An 18,124-nucleotide genomic window follows, 5' to 3' on the forward strand; every position below is an offset into this window, starting at 1 on the left:
ACATATTTAGTTAAAGTTAAAAGGGGCTGATGGGTGGGGGCTCAACAGACTAGAACAGTAATGCTGGAGGAGGGCCGTTTAGCACTATCCCCCCAATTTCTTACAGACTGAAATCCCCCCTGAAACTGTTGTTTGCCCCAGGATAGAAAACATTCAGATGCCCATTAGGCAAATAGCAGCTTTACGTGGTGGTTGTGGTGATTTAAATCAGCATGACAGCATGAGGGAAAGGGAATTCCCCGCTCACAACACTGTGGTCCTCTTCAGCAGCTAAAGACCATTCAGCAGAGAATCCGGTTACAGACTTCCTGCCATCTCCTCTGGTTTGGTCCTGGATGGATGTCATGTAAATTGGTCTCAAGTGCATTCCGGGTTCCCCTTGTATTTGAATTGAGGTGATATTCTTTGAAATATTTTCATGCCAACAAGTCTTGCCACTTTAAACACTACAAGTCCTCTACTGCAGTGCAGTCTCTAGCAAATATGTATGTATGACAGCCTCTGGTGGTTATATGTTACTGTTACATAATAAGTAGAAATAGTTCTAACCCAAACCTGGGACATAGTGGTAATGGCAAAAATGACAGAATGCATTCAGCTGTGGGACAGGAAAAAATATTTAGATACTTTTCAAGATGCATGGTCTCCCTTTATTAATTTTATGAACGACAGATAAAACCTTGACATCAACTGTTACCACTCATTTAACCTGATGTGACATAATGAAGTAATAATTTGTGTGTATTACTAATTACAAGTAAGTGTTGCAACAAAATGCTGCAGCATGGAATGCTCCTGTTCACTCTTTCAGTCAGTCAGTCAGCCATAGCCTCCTCCATGATATTCTGTTCCATTCCCCACCCCCACTCCAAACAGGCAACTTTTTCTAGACACTGAGCATGCTTAGTCTTCTCTGGGCTGTTTTGGAGTCCCTGCCCCCCGCCCAATAAGTGTTTTTTCTTTTCTTTTCTAAAGATTGTTTTGTACTTCTGCAAAGCTTGTGGCTCTCCCCAAGCCTGCTAATAAGGCCCTCTTGTGCGTGCATGGTGTTGTTTTGGCTACATAAGGACTCACCTCTGAACTTCAGAAATAGATGGAATGATGGCTATGAACATTTCTAACTTGGTTACTTGATGGCCAGGATATTGAACAAGCTTGCAGTTTTATTTACTGGGTGGGGGTGTTGTATTTTCAGAAAGAGGTACTTTCAGTTAATGCCATCTATCTATTACAAAGCAAAAAGGTTTGAAATCTCTGAAGTTGTTCTCCCTTTTGCAAGAAGGAGAAAATCTGATCTCCCCCAACTCTTAGAGCAGGCTTCCCCAACCAAATGTGTTGAATTACAACTCCCAGATAAACTAGGTTGCTCTAACAGTATATCCAGAGAAACACTGTGCCCAGCTGTCTTATTTGGTGTTTGAAGTAGAAACAGCTGGAAATACCGCAAACAAACTTCTAAGATGCCCTGCTTTGTACATCATGTTATAATGGAGCTGGGATTTATGGCTATAAAGTTTTGTCCTCTCTATGTTACCTTTTATATATTACTGTAAATCCTTTTAACAAAAAACATCTATTTCTGCTTCATTGACTACGCTAAAGCCTTTGATTGTGTGGATCACAACGAACTGTGGCAAATTCCTAAAGAGATGGGAGTACCAGACCACCTTACCTGTCTCCTGAGAAACCTGTACGAGGGTCAAGAAGCAACAGTAAGAACCAGACATGGAACAACCAATTGGTTCCAAATTGGGAAAGGAGTACGACAAGGCTGTATATTGTCACCCTGCTTATTTAATTTATATGCAGAGTACATCATGAGAAACGCCGGGTTGGATGAATCACAGGTCGGAATTAAGATTGCTGGGAGAATTATCAACAACCTCAGATACGCAGACGATACCACCCTAATGGCAGAAAGTGAAGAGGATCTCAAGAGCCTCTTGTTGAGGGTGAAAGAGGAGAGTGCAAAAGCTGGTTTGAAACTCAACATTAAAAAAATGAAGATCATGGCATCTGGCCCCATCACTTCCTGGCATATAGAAGGGGAAGAAATGGACGCTGTGACAGATTTTATTTTCTTGGGCTCCAAGATCACCGCAGACGGTGACTGTAGCCATGAAATTAAAAGACGCTTGCTCCTTGGGAGGAAAGCTATGGCCAACCTAGACAGCATAGTAAGAAGCAGAGACATCACCTTGCCGACAAAGGTTCGTATAATCAAAGCTATGGTTTTCCCAGTAGCAACGTATGGCTGTGAGAGCTGGACTATAAGGAAGGCTGAGCGCCGAAGAATCAATGCTTTCGAACTGTGGTGCTGGAGAAGACTCTTACGAGTCCCCTGGACTGCAAGGAGGTCAAATCAGTCCATCCTAAAGGAAATCAAGCCTGAGTGCTCATTGGAAGGACAGATACTGAAGCTGAAGCTCAAATATTTTGGCCACCTAATGCAAAGAGAAAACTCCCTGGAAAAGACCCTGATGCTGGGAAAGATTGAAGGCAAAAGGAGAAGGGGACGGCAGAGGATGAGATGGCTAGATAGCATCACTGATGCAATGAATATGGACTTGAGCTCACTCCGGGAGATAGCGCAGGAAAGGACGGCCTGACGTGCTATGGTCCATGGGGTCACGAAGAGTTGGACACGACTGAACAACATTACCGGAAAATGTTTCATAGAGCAACAGCAACAAAAAAGAAAGGATAAATCTATACATAATTGCATATGACAGCAGAGACTTAAAATGGAGACGTTTGACATTTGGCATTTAAGACATTAGAATCTGAAGCAGGATATATACACTAAGCAATTCCCAATTAAGACTTAAAGCCAAGTCAGACTTCTTTGTTTGCATCATGTCTGCACCTTCCTTACTAAGAATGATCATGCCGTTGACAGTTTCACAATGTGCAACACAAATTCATCTTTACTCAGAGTTACGTTCCACTGTGTTCAGTAGAACTTACTCCTGGGAAAGTATTCCTGGGATTACAAATTTAATCTTTATATCTTCTGTAAGGCTCTTATGTTGTTGTTTTAACAATGAGATTCCAGATTATGCCCTTTTAATATTTTGAACAGTAGTACCAGAAAACTCAGATAGAACAGAATCAATACGTCTGGAAATAGCTTGTGAAATGGACACTATTTGTTATATGTATTCCATTGTACAATGTGTATAAAACCTACGGCCAAAGGGAAGGGCTGAAGCTCAGTGGTGGGGCACATGCTTTGCGCACAGAAGAGGTTTCCAAGTTCAATGTCCAGATAACACAGGGAAAGCCTCCTGTTTGGAACTCTGGAAAGCCATTGGCAACAGTGATGTAGTGGTAAATTTTGAAGTGCAGGTGGTCATCATGACAGTTCCCATAGCCACGCCCCCCAAGGAGAGTCCAAACATTCAGGCAGCTGTCTTGATCCATATCAACAAACCAGTTCTAGCAGTTTTCACCTCCACCCGGAGCAGATTTTTTGTAAAGCTAGTGGGTCTTAATTGCCACTCAGCACCAAGCCACCTCAAAATATTTTGCATTACAACAGGGAACAATATATTGTTGCTGAGAAAATTCATTTCTGCCCCACACCCCCAGCTACTGTGAGGATTGCAGCTGAGCTCAGAAGAAGCAGTGAAGTCTGAAGAGGGTGGCAGATGATGTTAGCGTCCCTGCTAATAAAAAACTGCTGGGGCTGCACTACTGCAAGCCCTGGCTCCAGTACACCACTTCTGAGCAGTCCATGTAGACAATACTGAGCTAGATGTGCCAATGGTCTAACTCTGTATAAGGTAGCTTCCTATGTTCCAAAATTCAAGGAGGAACTTAGAGAGCAATCCTATGGTCCCCGGGAGAGCATCCTAGGGACCATATGATATGTTTAATTCCCCCTCCTGAGGCCTTAGACACTCCTAGGACCTCGGGAAGGGAAATCTGAGATTGGATCCTTCCCCATTCCTCCTCGCAGCTGCCAGGGAAAGCAACGGCAACCTCAGACGACTTCATAGAGGTCACAAAGGGGGCATTCCTGTTGGCAGGGAGGAGAGAGGATTGGCCAGGAACTACAGGATCCTGTGGCCTCTTCACTGCCATCCCTTCCCACACCAAGATAGCTCAGCTAGATGGGCTCAGAGGCCTGCCTAGCCAAACATTTTATTTTTAAAGAGAGGTGGGAGATGAAATCACCTCCATCCTCCTCCAGGTCTGCCTGGCTCTTCACAGCAGAGCATAGGATAGACAGAGGGCTCTGATCTCTGAACCTTCTGTGTATCGACAGAACAATCCACAGGATTGTGCTGTTAGAGACTAACAAAGAAAGTTAATCTTCTGTCTAATCAATAGAAATGTGTTATCTGTAAAGTTGCAAAATTGTCTGTTATCTATAAAGTTGCAAAATTCTCATCCCCAGAAACTGTGAATGAAATGTGCCAACACAAATGTTGTTGATGATAAATATGTGCATATGTATTAATGCTTTCATTTCCATTATATTTGCAAGAAACATTTTAAAATAAAATTGTGAACTTTATTCAGTGCTTAAATTATGGGGGGCGGGGGGGGGCTTGGCTAGTTTTGGAAGGACACAGTTTGGTACTATTTAGTCTCAGTCAGGCATGCTTTGATCACATCCAGACTGGATGTGCATAATGCTGTCCACATGGGGCTGCCCTTGAAGATGGTCTGGAAAATTCAATCAGTTCAGAATGCTGCAACCAGACTTGGCAGATAGACCATATTAGGCCAAGTGCATTTGCTTCCTATTTGTTTCCTGGCTCAATTCAGAGGGGTCGCTTTGGCCAAGGACCAGTATATCTCAAGAACTGCCTCCTCCCAAATAAATTTGCTCAAGATTTGCACTCAAGTTTCTGAGACCCTCCGTGCTGTTCTGTTGTCGACAGAAATTAAGATGATGGGGACAAGACAAAGGGCCTTTTAGTTGTGGCATCTAAACTAAGGAATAGACTCCAAAGAGCGGTTCATCAGCCCCACTCTTTGGCTACTTTTAAATCAGGGGTGAGCAACATGTAACCCATGGGCCCCATGCAGTCCCTGTGGCTTTTTTTGCAGTTGCCTACACCCCCACCAACTAATTTGCCACTAACATTTGGTGATACAACATCAAAAATGGGCTGGTTTCCCCTTATTTTCAATAAAGCAAGCTAATAGCAGGCCACCAAAATTTGGTGTCACACCACGAAAAAGGGCAAATTTAAAGGAAAAATTGGCCCTTTTTTGCTGCCATGCCACTAAATGTTGGCAGCAAAGCAGCAGTAAGGGTGCAGCCCCCGGTGGGTTCTGGGCAGGAATTGGTTCCCTGGTCCCTGGAAGTTGCCTGCCCCCATTTTAAATGGTCTGTTAAGACTATTCTGTTCTGGTGAGCTGCTTTCAGTTGAGCTGCTGGACAATGATCTACCTACTCTGTAAAACAAGTGTGTGTTTTTCTGCAGATATTCAACTGCTGCACACTTTAACAGTGGGCCCTAGCAGGTTGCAAAGGAAGCAGTCATTTGGAATTTCCCTAAATCATCTCAGAACAGTGCTTTCTGGGGAAAACAAGATGGCGGCCAATCTGATTCTCTCTCTCCCCCGCCCCCCTCAATTTTTTTTTGCCTCACTCTCAAAAGCTGAAACAAAAGTGTTGATTTTGAGGTGGGTGAAATGGTCCTAGTCATTTTAGTACAGCCTGTGCATGGACTGAACAGAGGTTTGCTATGGGCCACAAGGACTGAATTTCTGTCCAACGTCTCCTGTGACTTGTACAGATACAGCTCATTGTTATCCCACACTCCTAATGTAGATCTCATTCAATGTACATGACTTAATGTATCCTGCAAAAGGACTATTTCAGGGTTAATAATTTGTTTTTGAAAATATGGCTGTATTCTCGGGAATCACAGCTGAGCTCTCTCCAATGTATTCTCTTGCATGAACATGTGTGGATAAAATGTACATTTATCCAATGAACTGAACATCCATTGGCTACTCTGGTTCTGTGGGCAAATAATGTATTATTATTTTTAAATAAGAGCTTGAATGAAAACATATTAGCACCATATACATACACACACAACTGGTGTATGTGTGTGTGTGTGTGTGTGTGTATACATACTACTTATACATATATACACCCCGTCTCTATAATTTTATGTAATAAAACAATGAAGAATTCTATAGACCTTAAAGACGAATAAATATAATGTGAATGTTACAGGCCACAATGTTAGTCTTAAAGGGACCACAGGACCATATGAAAATCTGTGTTCTCTATATCACACTTGATTAAGATCAGCCAAAGGTTCTCTCCTCTGTGTTCAACTGCTGGGAGAAGTATCTAATATGGATACACAATAGAGGGCCTTCTTGGCTGTGGTACCCCAATTACAGAGTGCCCTTTTCCCAGAGGCCTCACTGGTACCCACTCTGGCTTCATTTTGGCGCCATGTTATGACCTGGCTATTCATTTGAGCTTTTGGGTCTTAGTGAGCATGGCTTGATTTTGACTTACCACTGCTGATGTTACGCTGGATTTTAGGGAGTTTTTGCTGCAGATTTATGATTTTTTTGTCAAATCGTTTTGATTGATTGTATCCTGCCCTGATGGATGATATTCTGGGGGTGACGGACTCGACCTTGGGGGAGCTGGGGGTGGCGACGGCCGACAGGAAGCTCTGGCGTGGGCTGGTCCATGAAGTCACGAAGAGTCGGAAGCAACTGAACGAATAAACAACATCCTGCCCTGAGATCTTTTGCTAAATGGCAGATTAGAAATATTTTAACTAATAAATAAGAGTGTAAACTGTTCACATACCATTCAGTCCAGTTATAGGTTTTCAGCACTCATTCAGGCCCAGATACTGAATGTAGAAATCCTGGTTTAAGGTTTATACCTCTTCTGATTCATGGTTGAGTCAGTGCTATACATGGCAGAACTAGGCAAAAGCACCCTCAAAGGCACAAAAAAGTTCAAAGACCTGAAAGTAAAGTTAGCTGGGGCCATTATTGTGCCTAAGAAGGAGACATAATTCACTTCATCTGGAGTCCTGTGAAGTCTCCCAGAGGGTCTGCAGCTGTTGTACACTTCCTACCCTGGAGGAGAGCTGCCTCCCTGTCATGCACAGATGTGTTTGTGAGAGTTCTGGGACAAATTGCATGAATGTCCTTGCTATCGAAAGTTCCACTAGAGAAGCGAGACCTTCTTGGGTCCCTATGACCTGAGTTCCATAGAAGAAAAGAAGGTTATAAATCAGGGATGGGCAACTAAATGCGGGGGGGGGGGGGAGATGACCTTCCACCAAGGCATCTGTGGGCTTAATGACATCAGCAGGTATGGCTGGGGCCGCTCAGCCGGTGACGCTTAGCCAGGGATGCTTCTGATCCCTGCTTGCGTGCCTGCATGTCATGATATTATCATAAATGAAATTAATTGAAGGCAACAGAATGCAATCTGTGAAGAGTGGCATGGCTGGGCACTTGCCAACGGCCCGCATCCCAACAGGGCCAAAGATAATCTGCAATTGCTCCTCCCCTTCAGTATTGCAACCTGCTTGTTCACCTGCCTCTCACTCTGGCCTAGAAAATGGTTGCGGTGAGACGGAGGAGCAGTATATGCCACTGCCTGCTTGCTCACTGGTTCTTTGCCTGTCGATCAAGCAATTGGTAGCAAAGATGAGAAAGAAGACCAGGAGATATAACATCTGGTGACAATGGCATGGCAAGGTAAAATCACTGAAGGAGGGGCCCACTGTGGGTGTCTTGCCCAAGGGCCCACAAAACCCTGGAGCCAGCACGGATCATGGCTGCTTGTGCATTTGATCTGTGATAGCCATTTCACATGTGGAAGCCGTTATCATTATTCTTTTTTATCCTGCTTTTCTACTAAAAATGCACAATGCAGCTTTCAAGAAGTCTAAAATATACCATAGAAATAAAGACATAATGGAAAATACTCACAAAACAACAGTAAAGGGAAATTTGAAAAGCAGTAGCCAGATATAAAAAGCAGAGAAAGCAAGTTGGAAGATTAAGATTGAACGCTGAAAGCGTGCTGAAATAAAAGGTTTTCAGCAAACATCTACAGCCAAAAAAGAAAGGGCCTAGGCAGCTCTACAAGGTGGCTATTCCACAACTTCAGTAACACCATGGAATAGGACTTTTCTGGGACTATGTATAATCTCATATAGGGGTGGGACCAAGAATAGAACCTCTGACTGATGGATAGGCTCATGCCTCATGCTAGAGCAGATGTTCCCTGAAGTAACCGAACCCCAAGCCGTTAACGCAGGGTTGTTGAACGTCTGTCAGCCCAAGGGCCAAATTCCAATTTGGAGAAGCTCTTGGGGGCTGTATTCTAGTGGGGGGTGGGGGTGAAGGCAAAGGGGGCAGGACCAAAATGCAAGTATATTGTAGCTTGAAGCTCTTCCTTCCAGTAACAAAGCCTTAGGTGAGGCATTTCACCCTTTTAGAACGGGGAAAAACCTGCACAAAAGCCAGGAAACCACCAAATGTTCAGTGGTCAGGGGAAAGGTGATGGGGCCAGGGGAAGGCTGTGTGGGATCCCAGAAGGGGCAGATTGGGTCCTCAGGTCTGCACTCCTGTTTTAAAGGTATACACACAATTTCTGGGTTGAAAGCTGGAAACCCAGGCTAACAACATATTAGGTGGCAAGGGTTTCAGCGGTGTTTTGGAGGAGTTAGTTTGGCTCAGTTTTGTATTATCTGAAATTGCCATCAGTTTCCTGATCCTAAAGTTCAGGTCGCTTATTCTTTTCTTATAGCATGGCTGACATAAATAATGTCTCCAAGGTTCTGTTTTCTTTTGCAGATGCACATAATAGCTGGAAGATTAATCTTCCGGTTTAAACTACAGCTTGAGGTGTTTGCTAGATCCTTAAATGACTGCTGAGAAATAGTTTATTATTCCCTAGGTTGGGTTCAAGGATGAATGCAAATTCCTAGAATTTATGCAACTGTTGTGGGGAATCAATAGTTATATTTATGATATAAAGTACATGAGGCATTTAGCAGACATTTATGCATGCAAAACAGCAGTATATGGAACATTGAAGTGATTTATTGCAAGTTCTTTGAATGATTTTGTGTCAAGGTGTGTGGGGTATAAAATACAAAATACTTGTATCCTGGAGCATCTGGTATAGAACAGAGAACCTGTTTACCAAGAGGTCGGCTTTGTATTGTGTAGAAAATGCCAGTCACTCTATCTCTGCACAAATATCAGAAATCAAAAGCAGTAACTGGTGATGGAAAGGCAGCTTTTGTTTTTGATTCATTTCTCAGGAATGCAGGAAGAGTTTGATTTGAATGTAGGTCTCTTTCTTGTAGCAGACAATGAGATCCTGCCTATAGTAAAGAACACATCCAATTTGTATCCTTGCGTGTTGTTAGGCCCCTGTAATTGCTTGTTGTATATATTATTATTATAATCACTGTATAGAACTGTGCCAAGGGCATTGTCATCTTTACCTCTAGAACAATTCACACACAGTTACTTTTCTTACCCACTTCTTTGTGGGTTGAAAAGCAATCTGGCAACATGGCAGAGCAACTGGATGACTGCTTGGCTGTGAAGTAATCTATAATATACTTCAATAGGGCTGCACAGCCAGGGAAGAGACATGGCTGTGTCAGTTACCCTTATAACATCTTTGCAAAACAGTGCTCCCTATTATTCCCATTATACAGATGGAGAATTTAGAGTCGTTTGTCTATGATTACCTATTGAGGCCATGGCCGACCTGGGATTCAGACCCCAAATGATCCCACTGTAGACACAGGAACATGCTGGGGAAAGTGGGAAGGGCTAGGTGAGGAGAACTGCTAGTGCAGTTGGAGTTGCTCTTATAGCTGGAGAAATAATCCACAGCAAAGTTAAAGAAAGCTGATGCTTTCTTCTCAGAACTGGAGATGCATCTGTGAAAAATCAGTCAATGCTGAGATTCAAAAATTCTGGAATCAGATATCAGAAAAATTGTTTTAATGGTTGGTATACAGATATCATATAATAATGCAATCATTATAATTTTGGATTAGCTAAAAGATATTTGGTCCAAGAAGTTGAGATGACGTTCCATTTGTTTATGGCACCTAGGATTTTAATAGTGCAGTACTGGAAGAAACATATGATGAAACTCACATGCCTATAAGAGAAGGTAAAAGGTGAGATGTAAGAGAGAGGTTTCTATCAGTGCAAACTCTCAATTTTTCCAGTATTGGAACGGTTATAATCAAACAAAAGTAAGTAACTGGGTTGAGTTTTCAAAAATTAAGGACGTGAAATTAAATTAAAACAGGAATGTAAATTTAAGGGGGGAAATCTTGGAATAATGCTTTGATTTCTAGAGATGTGGTGCAATCCTATGGCCCCTGGGATCCCAGGGGCAATAGAATAGATCTGATCTCTCCCTCTCAGGGTGGAGAGAGAGATCTGACCTTGGAAGTGTGGATCCAATCTCAGAACGTCTCTCCCAGCCTCTGCAGAAACCTCCGCAGCTCTCATCCCTCCTTGGAGAGGGGGAAAACCCAGATGGATTAGAGTGTGCAGTCTGGGCAAAGTGGGATCCAAAGCCCCCCAAGTCACCAAACATGTCCCCAACATAGGGGGAAATTTAGACCAGCCCTGAGCTGGCATAATTTCCCTTCCATTGCAAGTAGCCCATTAGCCATTAGCGCCCAGACAGCAGTCCAAACATGGCACACAGGTCACCTGGCCAGTCTCCCCCACAATGGTGAGGTGCACTATTTATTTATTACGTTTATATCCCTCCTTTTCCTCCAAGGAGGTCAAGGTATCATACACGATCCCTTTCCTCTCCATTTTTTCCTCACAACAACCCTGTGAGGTGTGTTAGGCTGAGAGTCAGTGACTGGGCCCAAAGTCGCCCAGGGTAGTATCCTGTTGTGCCCGTGTATCAGCAGGACCAACCGCTGGTGCAACAGGGATTTAACGATTCTAAAAGCAGCCCAAAATGAGTGGAAATACTCATTTCCAGAACAGAGCAGGTCAGCAGAGCTTGCAGAAGGGAGTTCTATGGACAACTCTATGAACAAGTGTTTCTGCTAGTTTCCAGGGTTAGTTTTAGGCTTTCTTCACATGGAGCTTTTATCCTGCAATTGAGATTGCTCCTTCATGGAAGTTTGTGGGCTCTTTATATGATTCTGTTGTAAATTTGGCCCTGTTTAACCTCAGAACCTGCACCAAATGGGTCCGAAGCACCCCACAGGGTAACCAAGCTAATCCAAACAGACAAACATTACCACAGACAAAATTGTAAGTTGAAAATCTATTCAAGGCTTTATTTCAGAAAAGTACAAAATAGAGAAAGTGCCATCGGTGGTCATATAAGCATTAGAAATGTTCTCTACAATTACAGGGAAAGAGAACACAAGAAAAATAGAAGATTAATTAAAGAATTGCAATTGTCAAAGCTGGTATTATGAACTTGACTAATAAGATAACGGCATGAGCTTCTATCGTTGTTATGACTCCTCCTTCCAACTTTCTCCTGTTAACTACTTGCGATTCAAAGCTAGACTAAACCAGCCTAAACTAAGCATTAACCCTCCTGTTACCTCCTCCTGCTTCTTATGCTGTGCTAAAGCATTACTAAGTTCCTCTAGGCATATGAAGAATAGAGGTAGGAGTTAGCGTGAAAGGAAAACCCAAGACCTGGAAATTATTCCATTGACATTCAAGTCCCAAGCTTAGAAAGCACTCTAAGTCCTAAACTCAGAAATAATTCTAAGTTCTACTTTCAGAAAATATCCTAAGTTCCAAAGTCTAAGAGTCTAAAGAGGTCCATAGTTACCCAGATCTTTGGGGCTGGTGGCACGGCAGAAAGAGTGAAGTTAAGTAGCAGCAGGAACCAGAGCCACCAGGAGCTCTCATTCCCTGTGCTTTTATACCCCTGCTCTGGTCAATGGTGGGGCCCAAGGAGCAATGAGACAATCAGCTTCCAATCAAAATGGGGTGCATGTGGTTAGAACATTTGCTCACCAATCAGAAGCAAAGTGTCTCATCTATCTCCTGCAATGTCATGTATCTGGGGAACTTATCTGGCACCATTACAAACGGGTTACTTTGAAATGTCCCAAAATATGACCCAAAGTCTGCCAACTGGGCATGTTATCTTGATTGACACATTACTCCCTGGTATATCTTCTTTGAACTCCTGGTCATCTTTGGCCATTTTTGGTCATATCTGCCCGAACACCTCCTCCCGGTTGTCACTCGTGCTCAGGACTACAGCTTCCCCACCCAAATAGCATCGAGTAAGGACATTTGCTTATCAGCAGGTGTACACCACAAGATGTCAAAACAGTACTTTTCCTCCTCTTAGTAGGCTCTGAGCATGCTCAGTTCTGCTGTTCATCTCACTTAGACACTCTGCCAGCACATCGTGGCCTTGAGCAAGCTCTGTGAAGCCGCTTGTAAAGACAGCTGCATTTTTCCCCCTTTCTTCAAAGGTAGTCCTGCAAAGTCTTAGTTAAAGTCTCAGTTAGTGAAATAATATCATTTAGCATAGGATCAAACTTCAAGGTCTTCTCACCCAGGGGTCAAGAGTCTGGAATATAAAACTAGTTATGAGTCTGGGGTCTTTTAGGGGCTCTTCTTGTAGGCCTCCCCAAAACCCTCACTCAAGTCCTTCTACTATTCCAGATCAAGTCAGACCTCTTTACTAACCCTTTTAGTACCAGATTAACAGCTGTGATCCTTGAGGTCATCACCTGCACTAAATGCCCCTTGTTCCTTTTTTAAATAGATCGCAGATAATGAGCTATCAAATTACCCCATTGTGTTCCGCTTGAGTTCCCTCTGTGAAAAGAGGAAAAGCAGCAAGAAGAGGAGCGAGATCAATGAAAGATAACAGAAGACTCAGCTACGGGAAGGAGGAGGGGGAAAGGAAGCGCATGAAAAAAGGAGTCATTGTGATCCTGCATTTAAAATGGAAGCAGAAAGCCCCATTTTAAATGCAGGATTTTAGGCTAGTGTAGAGATGCCCTTAGAACCACTAATTCCCCATTGCACTAGCAGTTGCTGCAACTGGCACAATCAGCAGCAGCTGTCTGGATACTTCTAGTAAGTTTCGTTGCTAAGTTGGGACTTGAACCCAGGTCTCTGAAGTCCTAGTCCAGCCCTCTAAACTCTACACCACCCTGGCTCTCAACCCTGTGTCCTGGGGGGGGGGGTTTGCAACCCCCCTCATCTTGTGGGACTGTAGTCTGGATGAAGAGAGGAAGGGCTTCGTCATTTGGTTAACCCAGTTGGTTGGCAACTCTAGTGGATGTAGCTTGCGCAAATTGTTCATGAGCTGATTTCTGGTATAATATGTTCTACATTCACTTTTCAAAATGATTCCATGCATCAAAATACCTTAGCCACACTTTCGTTCTCTCAGATTTAGCAAGCATCTTGTTCACAAAATCATCCCAGGAAATCTTATATGTATAACCTGGGGTGTGTCTCCATGAGCGATTTACTCTGAGCTGGCTGCGTTTGCAGGTTGTTAGGGATATATGACATCATGGCCATCCAGCAGCCACCCCAGAGCTTATCAGGGAAAAACTGGATTTCCTGAGGCTGCTTAAAAACCGATTCTTTTCCTTAAGTCGGGTTCTCCCCGGTATAGTTGCTGTGTGCCCCAACCCCAACAATGACCTTGGGTATGCTAGCCCTGCCCAGGGGTGTGCCTTTCACCCTGACCCCAGTCAAGGGGTGTCTCCTGTGTGTGTCCAGTCCCTGTACAAACCAATTTGTGTCTAGTCAGAAGTAACTCCTATTGTAGTCAATGAGGCTTCTTCCCTGAATGCTCACATCAGAACTTACGGAGAGCCCCCTCAATTGAATACAGAGTTTAAAGCACTCATTCCCTGAAGCCTGTAAAGCACTTTACCAAACATGCAATTCTCTGTGGCTTGTTTTATTGCCTTAGGAAGTAACTACTTCACACCATTGTTATAGAGATCCTGTGGTTAGAAAGGGGGCTGGTTTCCCATCCCTGTGTTCTTTCCCAGAACAAACGTATGTCTGTCTACTCAGAAGTAACTCCCATTGTGCTCAATAAGGCTTGCTCCTGAAATGCAGGTGCATCTGAAGTTTCAGGGGAAAGGAGAAAGTGGGGGGAGAGTGGGAGGAGCCTCTCTTATTGGTTGAGCAGCCTTGCCATTTAGATGACGTTCACCTCAACACCCACCCCCACCAGGAAGTATGTTCTGTGAAGTGATTTTTTACTGGTGTGGAGCACTCGCTCATGGAGCCCTGCATGGACTAAAGTGCAGCAAAGCTGATTCCTTTAAAAAAAAAATCCAGAACGACTCCATTCGCTTCTCCTTCCATTGTTGTGGAGACACGGTCCTGTTTTGGGATAACTGTTTTTCTGCTGAAGCCTCCTTCTCAAGCTTAGGTTTGCATAAGACTTTTCCTGCAGGCTATCTACGCACTAGTTCATAGCTTTCTCTGCTTCTGAGGCTGCCTCTGGTCATTTGTCAATCTGTTTCAGACAAAACAAGATCTTACTTTTTTGAGAATTCAAAATAGATTCAACCAGCTGATGTCAGGGCCCCAGCTTGCCGGAGATGCTGTTCAGTGAACTTACATTTTTCTTTGTGGCTTGTGAAAATAGAAGAGACGTTGTCTAGCATGTTGTCCCCAAAGCCCTCCAATAAGGAATGTGAGTAACGCCAGCGTTCACCCTAAGGATCTTTACTTAGGCATCCTACTGAGTTCTATGGGCCTTACTCTTAAAGAAGTGTTCATAGGATTGCAGTCTTGGGGCCAAAACAGACATTACTTCAAATGGGTCATCTCCTTTCTGCAGTGGTAGCGCCCTGATTTCTGACCAGGCCAGCCTTCAGAGATATTAAAGAGGGAGAACACTGGAATGATATGAGCAGAATCAATGACCATTGGCCATGCTGGCTACAGTTTATGGGAACTGTGGTCCAAAACGTCTAGGAGGCACCAGATTGCCTATCCCTGTTCTGTGCCTTCCATGACACTGGAGATTCTGGGGCAATCTACATTACAACTTTAAACTGGTTTCAGACCTGTTTTTAGTAATTACGGCCACCAAATACAGGAATTCCGGGAATTGTAGCTCTTGGAAGAGGGGCCACTTGGGCAGGGGACAGAGGTCTCTAGCAAAGAATTCTCAGTACCCTCATGAAACTGCAGGATCCCTTTAGATAAACCGGTTTGAAACCAGTTTAAAGTTGTAATGTAGAAGAATCTGTGAGCAGTGCAGTCACTATGCAAATGCAGCCTTGTGGCCTCTATGTTGCTTCTTCTTGTCCAAGCAACGTGCACTGTTTGTTGTTGGCATGAAGCCTCATTTACAGAGCTAGACACCCAGTTGCCTGATTGCTGCAGCCTCTCTTTCATTAGGTGGGTAATAGCCTCCTGCACATCTGTTGCTTTGATTACTGTAGCAGTTTTGCATCTGGGCCTGACAAACAGCTGATTGAGCCAGGGAAGTATTACTATTCCCATTGTGCCAAGAGGCAAACTGACACAAAGAGATACTGGCAGCTCCGTACAGAACCCAGTTAAGCCAAAGTACTTGGATTTTCAGTTGATTTGGTCTCATAGAAGTAAATGAGACCAAATCAGTTTCAATCCAATTACTTTGGCTAAAATGGTTTGTAGAACAGAAAATATAAGTGATTTTAGCAGGGTGGCTTTTGCAGAGCAGAATCCAGCTTTAGCACCGGGTCGCCGTCACCTTTTGGATTTAGTTTATAAAATCTGCATGAACTGTGTTAGCCCATCCCAACTTACAGCTACAACTCCCATCATTGGCCATGCTGGCTGGGGCTGATGGGGGTTGTAATACAAAACATTTGGAGGGCACCAGGTTGGGGAAGGCTGATCTATTTGATCTCTGCTTTTGAGAATTCTATCTGGACAAACACAATACTTGAGCTTTGAAGGCCTTAACGATAAGGATACTTACCAGTGTACCCCTTTGGAGTGTAGCATTTTTCCAGCTGACAGCCGTGTGCAAATACTCAATCTAGTTCACAAAGGCCAACAAATGAACATAGAAAAATCCTTTGGGTAAACAGTTTCTCATGAATGGCTTTTATAAATGTTAACACTATGAGTCAGTGACACAGTCTATTTGCTTTAGATAGAAGGGCATGTGTAATTCATTCATCACAAACTCATTTGTATGGTTCCGGATCTCTTTCAAGCATTGTGAATCTCTCATTCAGTCATAGGAGCTGTAAACATTTTTTTTTTTAACTTCCACGTCTTGTTGGGACATGATTATGCAGGTTTTTTATTTGAGTTGTTTACAGCTCTTTGTCAGTCTGAATGGAAAGGGTTGTTAGACAAAGGGTTTTTCCACACAGAGCCCCTTTTTGTGGTTAGGCCAGGGGAGACTGGTGGCTCCAGTTTCGGTGGGGTGGAGATTCGATTCTGGGTTTTAGTTACAACCAGCAGACTCGCTATCCAAGGTGCTGAACTCTATCCCCCAAATGGGTTCAGCACCTTGGACAGTTCCTTTAGCCTGCTGGCTGGGTGTAACTAAAATCCAGAATGGAATCTCTGCCCCACCAAAACTGGAGTCACCAGTCTCATCTGGGTTAGGCAGTATCTGTACCGGGTTTTGTTGTTTGTGATTTTGCAATCCCTGATCCACACCAAGCCCCTTCTTTTTGGTGAGCAGAGCAGGATTTCCCATCCATGATAGAATTTATTTATTTATTTATTTATTACATTCATATCCCACCTTTCTTCTATTGTGGAACTCAGGGTGGCTACATGTGGTTCCCAGGTTGTCTCCCCGCCAAGCACTGACCAGACCCAGACCTGCTTAGCTTCAGCGAGGTGTCTGCCTCATGTGCCTTCAGACTCTGCCCTGGAACAGAATATGGCCAGGTGTTGTGTGCCTCTCCCTCCCCCTTGCTCTGTACCTCTCTTATAGTACCTTTTCTTCATTCTGGGCATGAGTGAGTGTAACTAGCCCAAGCATGCTGCACTTTCTTTCTTTCTTTCTTCCTTCCTTCCTTCCTTCCTTCCCGGAAGTACGGTATTTCAGAATTTCTTAAGTTAGAAATATGGAGCTCTTGCGTATGCTAACTTCCTGCTTGGTTTCCCAAAAACATGGCTGCTAGAAAGGGAGCCTACTGCCTTGCAGCTGAGAGCAGGTTCCCCTCTCCCTGCTTTGTGAAAAAAAACCTCAGCGCCCCCCCCCCAAGCTGTTTCACACAGTTTTAAATATTTTGTATGTACAGTCCTTCTGCAATTCTGTTCTTCTGGAATACCAAAAGTGTACATTTATATTGATTTTTAAAAGAACAATTACAAAGGTAATCAAGCTATCTCAGTATTACTGCATTCCAGGAGTAAAGCAGCCAAGGAGACCAATAATTAAGTGGCTGCTAATGCCATTTTGAAGAGCTGAAAGGAGATCACACCAGTTTCTTTCTTAAAGGACTGAGTGTGTTCTCCTCCCCACTGCTGCAATGTAAAAAGAAAGCCTTGTCTCCACTCCCTCCATCATCACCATTGCAAAGCTCTCTCTCACCATTTAAAATGGTAATTTTTATTTCTAGTCCTTGAGGAAGTCTGTTCTTCTGGAATGCCACCAACAACCCACCCTTTTTTTAAGTACCAAAGCAAACTACAAAGTTAAACAGGTGATTTCAGTACTGGTGATAAACACACTGCATTCTGGAAGGGTACAGTCCTATGGGGATGGCTGTCAGCCTCCAAACCCAGAGGCTGACGGCCACCCAAAGCAGAGCAGGAGGTGCAGCAGAGGCGATCTTCGCTTCTGTGCTCCTCCCATTCTGTATTTTCGCTAGATGGGTGTCCAGCTGACACACTGGGGAGAGAGAAGGAAGGAGGCTGGGGAGGTCTGGAGATACAGCCTAAGCTGTCCCCTCCTCTCCCACGTGAATGCCGCCTTTCCCCTCCTTCCAAGGTCCCTTTTGCGAGCTTCAGGAGGAAGCCAGCACAGTTCTTGCCACACCAGCATGGAGGGGGAGGGGGAGGGGGCTTGGATTCCTGGGTCTGAGGTTGAAATGCTGTCTCTGACCTTGGATCCAGGAATCCAAACTATCCTATGGCCCCCACAGGCTCTGGGCTTCTCCGCACAGGGCTTATATTG

The sequence above is a fragment of the Heloderma suspectum genome, chromosome 3 (genome assembly GCF_057233095.1).
Source record: "Heloderma suspectum isolate Gila_16-S chromosome 3, 16-S_ref, whole genome shotgun sequence".
In the NCBI taxonomy this organism is placed as follows: Eukaryota; Metazoa; Chordata; class Lepidosauria; order Squamata; family Helodermatidae; genus Heloderma; species Heloderma suspectum.